The sequence below is a fragment of the Castor canadensis genome, chromosome 9 (genome assembly GCF_047511655.1).
Source record: "Castor canadensis chromosome 9, mCasCan1.hap1v2, whole genome shotgun sequence".
Lineage (NCBI taxonomy): Eukaryota > Metazoa > Chordata > Mammalia > Rodentia > Castoridae > Castor > Castor canadensis.
In genome coordinates this window covers 120424760-120435849 of record NC_133394.1, presented here as the reverse complement: position 1 = coordinate 120435849, position 11090 = coordinate 120424760, and positions in this window count along the sequence as shown.

The window sequence follows — 11090 nt, the reverse complement described above, 5'->3', positions numbered from 1 at the left end:
CAAAAGTGGAGGAAGCTTAAATAAGATATTTCACAAATAGAGGAAATGGGAAGAGGTAAATGAAAAGGTAGAAAGGAAGTAAAAAATAGCCATATGGAAACACTTTGACAGGGTAAAGTGCACAGAGAATTTTATTAAGCAGAGTAAATTTATTGGATAAGAAATAATCATTAATCCACCAAGTTGTCTGAGCTTGGTTTGCTGCTCGTGGTTCATCCATGCAAATTCTTTGGCTTATAGTTTTATGTTTAAAAACATAGAACTCAAAACCAGTTGTTAGGCAAGTTTGGAATAAACTCAGACTTTCCAGTTCTGAGTTTACTTTTCATACTAAAGTGTTGGGCAGAAGTGGAGACTCAGAACAAGGAGAGAGGACATAACTGAGATGTGTTTACAAGAAAGAACAGGTAGTATTTGTGGATTTGGGAACCACCTAGAGAAAGACCAAGGAAGAGATAAAGTTTGGAGAGCAGAAATTCTAAGTCTATGATATTGGCAGCAGTAGGGATGATTGGAAAGAAGAGAATGAGAAAGAATGAAGGTCAACTTTAGGTATTTTACATTTAGGTGACAGAATCATACTACTAGCAATGACTGGTAGACATTAGAAATAAACAAAAATCATGAAGAAGCTTTGACCCATCAATATATTTTCACTCAAATGTCATTCACTAATGGTACATGACAACCCTAGACATGCAGCAATTTTGCACTGGAATTTTGGTTCCCCGAGAGTTGTAGTAATAAGAAGGAAAAATACCTTTGGTGAATTTTCCCCAGTGACTCAGGGGTTGTTGGTTGGAACAAACAGAAGTTTATTCAAATCAACTTAAGTAAATGGGGGGATGATTAACTAGAGGCATAACATAATGGTCAGGTCTTAAGAGTCACCAGGAATCAAGGCAGCTATTTTCTCAATATTCTGTACTTGTAGCTCTTAGAATTGCCGTGTTTTAATTCCCAGTAACATGATCAGGTCATCCAGGGATAAGGCTGTATGTCTCATTGCCTGATCAACAGAGTTGCTGGAACAGACACTGTGAAGAGGCATGATGGCTGAGGCAAGCCACTTGAAAACATGCCTGCTAACTACTATTGATGAAGTGCTCTACTGATCATGAAAAAGCTGTGTGTCTGCTTTTTTCAAGAAACTTATTTGCAAAACATATAGAACATGGAAGCATTTTAAGTAAAGACTGGGTATGTACTTAGTTGAACTTGTTAATACACTGGATGTTATCCAGTGTATAAATAGAAATATTTAGTTTAATGAAATTTATCTCATTTCTTCACTTTTGTAGTCATTCAACAAGCATTTTTGGTAGTTCTTCCAAGTTTTTCCACTCTTCTGAATGCTGGCATGTATCTTTTATTGAAATTGTTCAAGTCTTTGCAGCTTACATTTTGATGGAAGAAGACAGACCATAAGAAACAAAGAATTATGCAGAATAATAAAGAAGTCAAGGGAAACAGTGACAGAAGAATGTAATTTTATCTAAGTTGTCATGGAAGGAAGTGGTGATATGTAGAGTTGACTAAATGATTTATTGTCTAATGGGGGATACTTTGAGTATGAAAGCAAGCATTATTTAGTAATGTCCCTAGGAAAACAGACATCAGCTGGGTCTCTCCTTGGCAATTTAAAGAGTATATGGTTATCCTACAGTTAATGTGAGCTTTGGGCAGACATCAGGAGAAATAAGGGAGCAGAGGGTGTGTTTGAGACAAAGTGATCCAAAAAGAAAAAAATCTTGAATCATTCTGCACAGACTTTTGGCCTTTTTTGAATTTAAAAAAAAATGCCACCAAGGTAATTGCCTCTCCTAAGAATGCCACCTCAAGGACTCATCTTATGAGGACTCTCTAGCCTGCCTGGTCAGAGCCTGATCACTGATGTGGGTGATTATATATGTGGGAAAAAGAATTGCTGGTCAGCTGGCAGTCTTTCCCATACTGTGTGCAGAGAGAGAGAGAGAGAGGAGAGAGATTAAAGATTCGTCTCATCCCAAGTCTGATGGCTGCCATCTATAGGATGACTGCTGCACCTCTTTTCTGTATGTACCCCATTTCTACTGTAAAGACAGGGCTGTGCTTCTATGTGTCCTCAAAGAGCTTGTATGCTCTTCCTGCTACTGTTGTGGCACCTGCAGCTGCTGTTCAGTTGCCACAGTTTCTCCATGTATACTGATCAACTCTGTAGGCTCATTCTAGAGTTAGGGGATTGGGTAGCCTAGCAGCATGGGGAGTGTGTTAGCCACCTTTCTGTCATGACAAAGATCTGAGAGAAACAATTTAAAAGAAGGAAAGATTTATTTTGGTTTATGATTTCAGAGATTTCAATCCATTGCAGGCTGGCACCTTTAATTTGGACCTGTGGCAAAGGAGAACATCATTGTGGCAGAAATGTATAGTAGAGGAGGCTTATCACTTCATGGCAGCTGGGAAGCAGGAATAGAGAGATTAAGGAAGGGGTTAAGGATAAGATACATCAAGGTCATGCTCCCAGTGACCTACTTCTTCCAGGCTAGGCTCACTGCCTAATAGTCCATTCATCTATGATAGTCCACTGGTGAAGTCAGTCTTATGATCTAATTGCCTCTCAATAGCACCACCAGTTAGGTACCAAGCCTTCAAGGTATGAGTCTTTGGAGCAACCACTTCATGTCTAAAGTGTAATGGAAGGTCAGGCCATTTATGCCTGCTTAACTCCCCTTCCTCCTCATCACTACATTGTACCTATGGGCACAAATGTACTGTGTTAGATAACAACAGTAATGACACGTCAAGATTAATAGTCATTACTCACTGTGTTGCACTTTTACTACATTCTTTAAACCATTACTCTCTTTCTCACTCATTGTGAGACAGGTATAATATTGTTAGGTGGATCTATGTGAAGTTACTTATGCCCTATCATTTTTGACCTTTCAGAAATGACAGTTTCATGTGGTGTATAAGGAAAAGGGGGGAAGTTAAGAGGAAAACTTGCCAAAGTCACATATTTTGACTCAGAGCCAACACTTGAAGGCAAGGCAGTTGCCTTCTGAGTCCATGGTCTTTCCACTGTGCCTTACTGACAGATGCATGCTGTTTAGAGAAGATTAATAGGTTCTTTCTTTGGAGAGCTTTCAGGCTAGAATGCACAGATGCAGAGAGATTTGTAGAGCCCATGAAATCCTATAATCCTGCAAAATACTGACTTAGTACTGGGATATTAGGGTCAGAGGGTGAGGTCCTAGTACTCAAGCTCATGAAAACTAAGAAGGAACTGTGAAATCTCAAATCAAAAGGTGAAATGTTGGGGGCTGGCAGAGTGGCTCAAGTGGAAGAGCACCTGCCTAGCATACATGAGAACATGAGTTCAAACCCAAGTACCTCCAAAAAAAAAGGTATCCAATGGGAAATCGTTAAAATGGTCAACTGAGAGGAAGTCTGGAAAATGATCTGTGAGGACCTTGCAGTGGCATGGATGTGAAACAGGAGACTGTTCCTCATGCTGGTTCTTTAAATTCCAGATTGGAGAGCTAGAGACTTTTCTTTTCATGCTTCTGTTCTGTTGTGTCTGTGTTCATCAGGAATCTTCATGGTCTTATCAATATTACATTAAGATCTGCCTTCCTTTCCCAAGCTGTCCCATGCCACAGGAGACTGGGTCACCATATGTCCATGCACCTTGAGGGTATTGTTCTAGGAGAAGACCTGTTATGATCTCATGTAATGTGAGGAGTGGTTGTAAACTACGATTTTCAAAAAGCTTATGAGTATAAACATTTTAATAATCTAACATTTGTGAGAAGATTATGTTTGGAGTCATTTTAGAGTCAGCCATCTCTTCATTCAGAATTGTTCTCATTTTACTATTGAAAACTCCTGGTCCTGGGAAATCCCTCCATCTAGGGAAAATTGGAACTGTTGGTTATCCTGAATCCAATGAATGCCTCGTTTAACTTTCTACTATAGCTATTGAGGATAAAGAAGCCCATTTCCCTTCCTACTTTATAAAGTGATTTGGTTAATCCACATTATCCCTGAAAATCTGAATTAGCTAAACATTGTATATTTCTTTGAACATCAGTTCAATAAACATCTAAGTGTGGCAGATGTGAATTTACTACAGAATGCAAATATCCCACTGTTGCACTTGCTATAAACCAGCACATCTCAAACTTTCATGTGCCTAGGAACCCCCTGGGGATCATGTTAAAATGCAGATTCTGCTTCAGTAGGTCTGGGTGGGTCTGAGGATCTACATTGTTGACAAGTTCTCAAGTCACTTGATGCTGATGGTCTGAGCATCACACTATGACTAGAAATACTTAAAAAAATTATTAGCACAATATAGTTGTACAGGAGATACATTGGCTTATGATATGTCTTAATTAGATCTATCCCCTACATCTTTCCCCTCATCCTCCTTTCCCCACTTCATAGAACAATTTTAACAGTTTCTATTTTGATACATGAATACAAAATACATCCAGCATATTTGTCATCTTTCATTCTTTCCTTATAACTTCCTACCTCCCACTGATACCTGCCCCTGTACAGAACTTGTTTTACCTTCCTACCCTCCATTAAAAAGAAAAAAACCCATGTTTTTTCCTTATGACATTTCCATATATACATGTTTTATACCCCAAATTGGTTCATCCCCTCTATTATTCTCCTTCTTACCCCATTCCCCTTCTCAAGGAGACTTCAACAGGTTTCAATGGTATATAGAAAGTATATCAACCATATTCACTCTTTTCTTTTACCCTCCCCTCCCACTGAAGCCCTTCTCTTAACAGGACCTGTTTTACATTCCAGTCCTTCATTGTTTAGATGTCTGTTTTTCAGAGGAGATTTTGCCTTGGTATTTTAACTGTAAATATTTTGTCCTTAAATCAGCCTAACCCCCTCCTGTACTCTTCTTTGCCCTTTTCCCCCACCCTGTATTATTCAGCAGTTTTCAGTGTGTTTCATTGTGTCTTGTTCCTACACAGACATGATGCATTTCATTATTATTCACTCTCTATCATTCTTTTCTTCTTTTCCTCCGCCCTTACTCTCCTCTAACAATTCCAATTTTGGAAACATGTTCTGTATATATATATATATATATATATATATATATATATATATATATGATAATGCTTGTGTTTGTATTGGATCTATCTACTACATATGAAAGAAAACATATGATCTTTGTTTTTACTACAAAGACTTTAAATCATAAAATCTGTTGCTCCAAATCCTCTCATATGACTGAAAACTTCAATTAGAGTATTACTTTGAGTCGTGCCTCTCTTGGATCATGTAAGAATTATGAAGGCTCATTTTGATGATTGGAAAATGAATAAATGGATCTTGCCTACAGATTCCCAAAGTAGTGAAAACAAAAGAGGGATTAATATCTTTATAAATTTACCATCAAGACAAATATATCTCATTGGGGCATCAAATTCAAACTTGTTTCCAATGAATCAGTTGTCTTAATTTTTTAATGCTTGAATTTGCCCTGCTATACAGAAAGGACCAACTGTGCTTCAGGTAACAGATGGCCGAGTTTGCAAATAATTATGGATGGACTATGTGATCTATTTGGCTGCCAACATTAACACCTGATTGAAAATTAAATTGTTCTCTCACTAAGAAGCTTTTTTGGGGTAATCATTTTGCAAAACCAGCTTCTTCAGATCCCATTTTTATCACCTGATGTGCAAGACACAGCAGGTGAGAGGTGTTTGGAAACCAAAGCAGGGAATGAATATAGAATCTTGCTATCTTAACTTTATAATGAGCTGAGAGCCACCTGGATAGTTTAGTAAACAAACAAACAAAAATGCTTCTCAAGATTATATTCTCAATTGTTTTGGTCATCTTCTAGATGACAGAATATCATTTTATGATCTTTGCATATTTCTAATAGGAATAAGGAACCTGATGCAGGATAGTCCTTAGGTGATAGTCCATTTTCTAAGATCTCTAGTTAAGACTCCTTTGGAGGACAGCTAATAGCTCCTCAGGCTACAGCATGTTATTAAGGCTTGATTGCAATCTCCTGACATGATAGAAGTGAATTAAAGAACAGGAACTGCCTGCTTGGCAGCTCTGAAGCTCCACTGGAAAGCTCAAAGCATTAGAGAAGAAAGAATGCTGACAGAAGCTGGGCAGGCAGACAGAGCTGTTTAATTCAAAGGGGTGGGTGTTAATTAATTTATTTTGGGAGAGGAGGATCTGATTTCTAAACTAGATGACAAGCTGTTGCCAGTGTAGTCAGGGACAAAGTCCCAGCAGCTACAGGAATATCATGCCTCCTCTGGGTGGCTGACCTTGTATCATACCCATAGTTCCTGTGTCTAGACTAACTATGCTGTGTCAGTTGGACACCAGAAGCTCATTTTTCTTACCCTTCAATGTTACTTTTATTATGTGTCTGTCTAGTTGCTTATACCTGATCTCAGCTTCTCCAAAAACTCCCCTGGAGTCCTGAAACTATCCATAGCAAGTGGAAACCAAGAAATGAGTCAGAACCTGTCATTCCAGCTAGAATGGCAAAATTTTAAATCTATGAAGTCAACTTAACTGTACTTTTAAGATGGGTCAAATGCTATCCAGAAAAAACATAAGGCTAGACATTAAAATTCACCAAAGAAAGTGTCAGGTTCATGGTGTCCTGATTTCTTGTCTGGTCTTCTGCTCTTTCACTGCTAAGAATAATTTTCCCTCAATGCAATTGTTTTGCCTAACAAAGAACATGTCTAATGGTGTCCTCCCACTTGAAGTTCTCTGGAAGAATTTATTATAGTAATTAATTATTTGAGGCAAAATGGAATGATGTATTATAAAATGCAAGCAGAAATGAATGAAAAGTTTTTGAGTATTCTTTAAAAGTATTTTAATATAATGGAAGGAGCACTGGAATTTTGCATAGGGAGATCTAGTTGAAGCAAGTCACTTAATAAAACTCATCAAACTGTGCCACTAAAAGAGTGAATTTTAATGTCTGTAAATTATATGTAATACAATGTTTTTATATTATGTGGCTTGAAAAATCTAAGGAATAACTATGCTTTATTTATTAAATATAAAAACAATAGGTGAAAGTACAAAAAAAGCTCAAAAGTAAAAGTTATCTATAGCATCTCAAGCATGAGATAGTCACACACTTATTTTCTGGGTACAATGGAGTGAGATAATTGCACATTTCTGTTCACAAAGCACTGTCATCACTGGTCTATGCAAAACTTCCTTTTCCTTCTTAATTCCCTATTCCCATTTCCAGCCCACTTACTCTATTTTATATACACTTAACTGCATATACTTTGACTTATATCGCCCTTATAAAATATGTAGAATTGCTTTGTGCATGCAGTTGTTTTTACTCTGCATAAATCTTATATTATTGCCTGTAGAATCTATTCTATTTCTAAATTATTTTATCTAATATTAATGCTATGTATTAAAGATATAGGTTGGTTATGCATGAATTTAGTTCGTTGATTCCAATTTCTACATAGCATTTGGACAGGCTATTTCTTCCAGTTCTCCACAGCACAGCCCCACACAATATTGAAATACGTGTCCTCACAGTGGTCCCTTGTGGACCTGTGAGTCAAATTTTCTGGACTGCATAACCTCAGTAGGATTGGTGGGTTGTGAGATCCAGAATGTCGGTGTCAGTGTACATACCCGCTAGTAATGCTAGGAGACTTGCCACTTTGCACACAGCCTCTAACATTTATGTATTTAATTAAATTTCTCTATACTTTAAAATAGAAGTTTTTATCATATAATTTACTTTTAATACTTTTATGATAGACATTTCTCCATGTTTTAAAATGGCATTCTAAAGTTTATACTTAAGGCTAATTATTTATTATCGAACTGTTATTTATTTTACTGATGCCATTTTTGTGATGTTCAGGTGAAATATACAGGGAGACTAAATATAAATGCCTAGATTCATTGGCTAGAATTACTTTAGAGTAGACTGTAATTTTTAAAAATCTCCAGTTTTAGTGATATACTTACTTTTCATATGTTAAACTTGTTTGCAGGTTTCCTCATGAAGTTTAGATAAATTTAATCCCATATGTTACATTGATGGTGGTTCAATAGTTCCAGCTATTTGAAGTACATATTGATTATTCTTTCACTCTCTCATGCCGTATGTGATACAAATCTTCCACTGCTAGGATGATCAACGACTTGTTAAAACCTGGCTTTGGAGAATTTAATATTGACATATTATATATCTGATAAGAAGGAGATATTTCAGCACATAAAAATTCAGTGGACACATAGACTTAGATTAAGAGTATTGAACATTTAACTTCCAGATTTTCTCCATATAGAGTACAAAGTGATATACGTAAAAGGGATTTCAGAAACTGAAGTGTCATAAAAGAAAGATGAGCTGCTGATTATGATTCCTTTCTGAAATATATCTCCATCTTTATGAAACTTAGAGTTTTATAAGGAGTGGGGAGCTTCTAAAAAGATGATACAATTTTCCATGAAAATACTCTTTTGATTATGGGATGTTATTTGCTGTGCACTGTGTTTTACGTCTGGATGATATAATTTAAAAATATTCCTTAATAAGGGGGCTCAAAGCAGGCTATAATCTAGGAAATGTCTCACTCTTTTCCTGTGTACTTACTTGGAACAAAGAGTTATGTTCCATGAAGAAACATTATTTTTAAAGTACTATCATTTTAAACACAAATGACCTGCTTTGCGATTGTCTGTGGAATTTTCTGTGAAGTCAGTGATACTCTGTCCATGTGTTTTGATGTCCACTTGCAGGCAATGACAACTATGTCATAATTGTCACTAATTGATCTGGGGGTCAGATGCACAATAATTTCAGAGATGTTAAATGTGAAAAAAAAAAACCAAAAACCTTATCATTCTAGGTTGAGCCTTTCACATAGATGCACCAGGGAACATGTGTAGCAGGTTTTCGTGATCTGGAGGAATAAGATTACAATTTGTAATGGTTCTGATTCTTTAATTAATGGATGGCAGGAACTCATGTTCCCCAACTCCAAAGCCTCAAGAAATTATTTCAGGAAAGGAGGAGGTGCAATGGGCCACATAATAATTCATGAGCCCAGCCTCATGTGGCATGATTTTCCACCTTGACTGTGATCATATTACCTACCACACCTGAAGCTGCCTGGAGAGCGCAACTACAGATGTCAACTGTTGTGCATCGCAAGGATGCTGTCTAAGTTTCCTAGAACTGCCACTCCCCAAAATATCAGAGACAGATTTTCTCACAGAGAGGGGGGCAGTGATCTTCTCCTCAACTCCTTACCTCATTTTATTCTCTGGGTTTCAAAGCACAAGGCTTGTCTCTAGAGTTCATAGTCTTCCAAGAGACTCCCAGCCTCTGGCTATCACCTCTGAAGTCTAAGCACTTCAAATTATTCCAAGTTTACAAGTGAGAGACATATTATCTCCATTATTCCTTCAATCCCTCCCAAACTCTCAAGTTCCCTAACCCTGAAAAATGTTACAAATAATAATGTCTGTGCCCTCCCCACACTGACACTTTTTGAGGAGCAATCCTTGTAGATGGTAATTTATGTAAAAAGAGGCAGTAGAAACAATGACCCATATCTATCATGCTAGTTTCAGACCAGTAATAATTATCTTTCACTTAATTTGCACTCATAACCCCTTCTTTGTAATGAATTTAAATTCTTGGAGAGCAAGCACTTTCTCAAATATCCATTGTGAATATTTCCTAATGGTGGCCGGTCAACATAAATGATCAATGAATTTTACTTAGTTTGCAAACAAAGAAGATCAAAAACAAATCATTCAGATTATATTAGAGCTCCAAGTTTACATATACAAAAGCTTTGGAAACTGCATTAACTCATTTTTCAAGAGATGCTACATGGCACAAAAAAACCCTTATTATTCTGCAAAAGTCCCAATGTGAAATTGGTATTTTGGGAGAATGACTGAACTATATAGTTTCTAGGATGATGTGCCAGAAAGCTCAAAATCTATATTCCACCATGCTTTCTCTAAGGGTAACTTTTTTCTCATTGGCCTTTTCTGAGTATCTCTTACTGATTTGATCTCTGTTCTCCATTTTAAAAAACTTTCTAATTTTTTTGTGGACTCCAAAGTCTAATCTCACCAGAAAAGGAAAATATCTCTAGACCTGTAAGTGAACACAGGTTTTCTCTGGCTTGCTGGCTTCCTGTCTTGCCTCTCTTTGCCAGTTTTAACCTTCATGGCAGACAGCAGAATCATCAGGCCCCTGTTACCTTGGCAACGATGATAGGAAAATAGAATTAGAATGTCCCAGGGCGCCTTCCTAGCTTTCTGATCTTGGAAGAAAACAACACAATTGTAAAACACAATTTGTAATATTTTAAAGGTGCAGTGCCTGTTAATTTATTGCATTTACTGGTTAAAGATAATGTTTGATAAATTTCAGTAGTTTTTTTTTTTTAAAGAATTCAGCCACAATAATAAGACAAGAAGCCTATATTAGGTTGGAGATTTCCCTAGGATGTATTTTTCAGGCATCTTGGAATGTTTCTCTTGATATCCTACTTTTTCATCAATTTAAAAATAATGATTAAGTAAAATTTATCAACAGGGTACTTTCTAAGAGCTTTCCCAGTTTATCTAATGATTTGAAAATTCTTAAAGATTTTTACACTTTATGCAAGCACAGTCTAATTATAGAGAAAGAAATCGACACTCTAGGGAATTGCACTTCCAAGTCACACCTTCAGCATTGATATTCTGCTGCTGTTTTGGAAAACTGTGTTTAGTCTCTGTTATTATAGCAAATGGCCCAGATAGTCAGTACATAACCAGAAAAGGTTTACTTTGCCTGACAGTTTTGGAGGTTACAGTGATTGATGGTCATCATTGCTTTTTGGTAAGGAAGCACATCATGGTGAGAGCACATGGTGGAGCAAAGTAAAATAGAGAAAGAAGAAATGGGGGTCACATTGTCCCCTTCAAGAGCACATTCCAGTGATCTAAAGACCTCTTACTAGACCCCACTCTTAAAGTTTCTACCGCTTTCCCATTGTGCCACTATGGCAACCAAGCTTGTAACATATGGA